Below are 5,000 nucleotides of genomic sequence, written 5' to 3' on the forward strand. Positions count from 1 at the left end.
GATAGGCGACTTTGTGACATTTTGGGATGCGTGCTGGTACTTTGCTGGGACTGAGTGCCGCTGCATTTTGGGATCCATGCGGGTCCGTTTTGGGACTGAGTGCCGCTGCATTTTGGAATACATGATGGTCCGTTTTGGGGTCCAGGCTGGGACTTAGTGTCGCTGCATTTTGGGATCTTTGGCTTGCATGGAGCTCGTCTCATCTGAGTCCCAGAAGGGAGCTCTGATTTCCCGCATGGACCTCTGGCATTAAGCTCTGACTTCCAGCATGGAGCTCGTCTCATCTGAGACCCGGAAGGGAGCTCTGATTTCCCGCATGGACCTCGGGCATTAAGCATGGAGCTCTGACTTCCAGCATGGAGCTCGTCTCATCTGAGTCCCAGAAGGGAGCTCTTATTTCCCGCATGGACCTCGGGCATTAAGCATGGGGCTTTGACTTCCAGCATGGAGCTCGTCTCATCTGAGTCCCAGAAGGGAGCTCTGATTTCCCGCATGGACCTCGGGCATTAAGCATGGGGCTTTGACTTCCAGCATGGAGCTCGTCTCATCTGAGTCCCAGAAGGGAGCTCTGATTTCCCGCATGGACCTCGGGCATTAAGCTCTGACTTCCAGCATGGAGCTCGTCTCATCTGAGTCCCAGAAGGGAGCTCTGATTTCCCGCATGGACCTCGGGCATTAAGCATGGGGCTTTGACTTCCAGCATGGAGCTCGTCTCATCTGAGTCCCAGAAGGGAGCTCTGATTTCCCGCATGGACCTCGGGCATTAAGCATGGGGCTCTGACTTCCAGCATGGAGCTCGTCTCATCTGAGTCCCAGAAGGGAGCTCTTATTTCCCGCATGGACCTCTGGCATTAAGCTCTGACTTCCAGCATGGAGCTCGTCTCATCTGAGTCCCAGAAGGGAGCTCTGATTTCCCGCATGGACCTCGGGCATTAAGCATGGGGCTTTGACTTCCAGCATGGAGCTCGTCTCATCTGAGTCCCAGAAGGGAGCTCTGATTTCCCGCATGGACCTCGGGCATTAAGCATGGGGCTCTGACTTCCAGCATGGAGCTCGTCTCATCTGAGTCCCAGAAGGGAGCTCTTATTTCCCGCATGGACCTCTGGCATTAAGCTCTGACTTCCAGCATGGAGCTCGTCTCATCTGAGACCCGGAAGGGAGCTCTGATTTCCCGCATGGACCTCGGGCATTAGGCATGGGGCTCTCACTTCCAGCATGGAGCTCGTCTCATCTGAGTCCCGGAAGGGAGCTCTGATTTCCCGCATGGACCTCGGGCATTAAGGCTACTTTGTTACATTTTGGGATGAATGCTGGGCTTTGCTGAGACTGTGCAAGATGCTTTGCGTGAGCTCCGGATAGGCGACTTTGTGACATTTTGGGATGCGTGCTGGTACTTTGCTGGGACTGAGTGCCGCTGCATTTTGGGATCCATGCGGGTCCGTTTTGGGACTGAGTGCCGCTGCATTTTGGGATCTTTGGCTTGCATGGAGCTCGTCTCATCTGAGTCCCAGAAGGGAGCTCTGATTTCCCGCATGGACCTCTGGCATTACGCTCTGACTTCCAGCATGGAGCTCGTCTCATCTGAGTCCCAGAAGGGAGCTCTGATTTCCCGCATGGACCTCGGGCATTAAGCTCTCACTTCCAGCATGGAGCTCGTCTCATCTGAGTCCCGGAAGGGAGCTCTGATTTCCCGCATGGACCTCTGGCATTACGCTCTGACTTCCAGCATGGAGCTCGTCTCATCTGAGTCCCAGAAGGGAGCTCTGATTTCCCGCATGGACCTCTGGCATTAAGCTCTGACTTCCAGCATGGAGCTCGTCTCATCTGAGTCCCAGAAGGGAGCTCTTATTTCCCGCATGGACCTCGGGCATTAAGCATGGAGCGCTGACTTCCAGCATGGAGCTCGTCTCATCTGAGTCCCAGAAGGGAGCTCTGATTTCCCGCATGGACCTCGGGCATTAAGCATGGGGCTTTGACTTCCAGCATGGAGCTCGTCTCATCTGAGTCCCAGAAGGGAGCTCTGATTTCCCGCATGGACCTCGGGCATTAAGCATGGGGCTTTGACTTCCAGCATGGAGCTCGTCTCATCTGAGTCCCAGAAGGGAGCTCTGATTTCCCGCATGGACCTCGGGCATTAAGCATGGGGCTTTGACTTCCAGCATGGAGCTCGTCTCATCTGAGTCCCAGAAGGGAGCTCTGATTTCCCGCATGGACCTCTGGCATTAAGCGCTGACTTCCAGCATGGAGCTCGTCTCATCTGAGACCCGGAAGGGAGCTCTGATTTCCCGCATGGACCTCGGGCATTAGGCATGGGGCTCTCACTTCCAGCATGGAGCTCGTCTCATCTGAGTCCCGGAAGGGAGCTCTGATTTCCCGCATGGACCTCGGGCATTAAGGCTACTTTGTTACATTTTGGGATGAATGCTGGGCTTTGCTGAGACTGTGCAAGATGCTTTGCGTGAGCTCCGGATAGGCGACTTTGTGACATTTTGGGATGCGTGCTGGTACTTTGCTGGGACTGAGTGCCGCTGCATTTTGGGATCCATGCGGGTCCGTTTTGGGACTGAGTGCCGCTGCATTTTGGGATCTTTGGCTTGCATGGAGCTCGTCTCATCTGAGTCCCAGAAGGGAGCTCTGATTTCCCGCATGGACCTCTGGCATTACGCTCTGACTTCCAGCATGGAGCTCGTCTCATCTGAGTCCCAGAAGGGAGCTCTGATTTCCCGCATGGACCTCGGGCATTAAGCATGGGGCTTTGACTTCCAGCATGGAGCTCGTCTCATCTGAGTCCCAGAAGGGAGCTCTGATTTCCCGCATGGACCTCGGGCATTAAGCATGGGGCTTTGACTTCCAGCATGGAGCTCGTCTCATCTGAGTCCCAGAAGGGAGCTCTGATTTCCCGCATGGACCTCGGGCATTAAGGCTACTTTGTTACATTTTGGGATGAATGCTGGGCTTTGCTGAGACTGTGCAAGATGCTTTGCGTGAGCTCCGGATAGGCGACTTTGTGACATTTTGGGATGCGTGCTGGTACTTTGCTGGGACTGAGTGCCGCTGCATTTTGGGATCCATGCGGGTCCGTTTTGGGACTGAGTGCCGCTGCATTTTGGAATACATGATGGTCCGTTTTGGGGTCCAGGCTGGGACTTAGTGCCGCTGCATTTTGGGATCTTTGGCTTGCATGGAGCTCGTCTCATCTGAGTCCCAGAAGGGAGCTCTGATTTCCCGCATGGACCTCTGGCATTACGCTCTGACTTCCAGCATGGAGCTCGTCTCATCTGAGTCCTGGAAGGGAGCTCTGATTTCCCGCATGGACCTCTGGCATTAAGCTCTGACTTCCAGCATGGAGCTCGTCTCATCTGAGTCCCAGAAGGGAGCTCTGACTTCCTGCATGGACCTCGGGCATTAAGCATGGAGCTCTGACTTCCAGCATGGAGCTCGTCTCATCTGAGTCCCGGAAGGGAGCTCTGATTTCCCGCATGGACCTCGGGCATTAAGCATGGGGCTTTGACTTCCAGCATGGAGCTCGTCTCATCTGAGTCCCAGAAGGGAGCTCTGACTTCCCGCATGGACCTCGGGCATTAAGCTCTGACTTCCAGCATGGAGCTCGTCTCATCTGAGTCCCAGAAGGGAGCTCTTATTTCCCGCATGGACCTCTGGCATTAAGCTCTGACTTCCAGCATGGAGCTCGTCTCATCTGAGACCCGGAAGGGAGCTCTTATTTCCCGCATGGACCTCGGGCATTAAGCATGGAGCGCTGACTTCCAGCATGGAGCTCGTCTCATCTGAGACCCGGAAGGGAGCTCTGATTTCCCGCATGGACCTCGGGCATTAAGGCTACTTTGTTACATTTTGGGATGAATGCTGGGCTTTGCTGAGACTGTGCAAGATGCTTTGCGTGAGCTCCGGATAGGCGACTTTGTGACATTTTGGGATGCGTGCTGGTACTTTGCTGGGCCTGAGTGCCGCTGCATTTTGGGATCCATGCGGGTCCGTTTTGGGACTGAGTGCCGCTGCATTTTGGAATACATGATGGTCCGTTTTGGGGTCCAGGCTGGGACTTAGTGCCGCTGCATTTTGGGATCTTTGGCTTGCATGGAGCTCGTCTCATCTGAGTCCCAGAAGGGAGCTCTGATTTCCCGCATGGACCTCGGGCATTAGGCATGGGGCTCTCACTTCCAGCATGGAGCTCGTCTCATCTGAGTCCCGGAAGGGAGCTCTGATTTCCCGCATGGACCTCGGGCATTAAGCATGGGGCTCTGACTTCCAGCATGGAGCTCGTCTCATCTGAGTCCCAGAAGGGAGCTCTTATTTCCCGCATGGACCTCTGGCATTAAGCTCTGACTTCCAGCATGGAGCTCGTCTCATCTGAGTCCCAGAAGGGAGCTCTTATTTCCCGCATGGACCTCGGGCATTAAGCATGGAGCGCTGACTTCCAGCATGGAGCTCGTCTCATCTGAGTCCCAGAAGGGAGCTCTGATTTCCCGCATGGACCTCTGGCATTACGCTCTGACTTCCAGCATGGAGCTCGTCTCATCTGAGTCCCAGAAGGGAGCTCTGATTTCCCGCATGGACCTCGGGCATTAGGCATGGGGCTCTCACTTCCAGCATGGAGCTCGTCTCATCTGAGTCCCGGAAGGGAGCTCTGATTTCCCGCATGGACCTCTGGCATTAAGCTATGACTTCCAGCATGGAGCTCGTCTCATCTGAGTCCCGGAAGGGAGCTCTGATTTCCCGCATGGACCTCTGGCATTACGCTCTGACTTCCAGCATGGAGCTCGTCTCATCTGAGTCCCAGAAGGGAGCTCTGATTTCCCGCATGGACCTCTGGCATTAAGCTCTGACTTCCAGCATGGAGCTCGTCTCATCTGAGTCCCGGAAGGGAGCTCTGATTTCCCGCATGGACCTCGGGCATTAAGCATGGGGCTTTGACTTCCAGCATGGAGCTCGTCTCATCTGAGTCCCAGAAGGGAGCTCTGATTTCCCGCATGGACCTCGGG

This window comes from Phycodurus eques, unplaced genomic scaffold (genome assembly GCF_024500275.1).
Source record: "Phycodurus eques isolate BA_2022a unplaced genomic scaffold, UOR_Pequ_1.1 contig_351, whole genome shotgun sequence".
Classification (NCBI taxonomy): domain Eukaryota; kingdom Metazoa; phylum Chordata; class Actinopteri; order Syngnathiformes; family Syngnathidae; genus Phycodurus; species Phycodurus eques.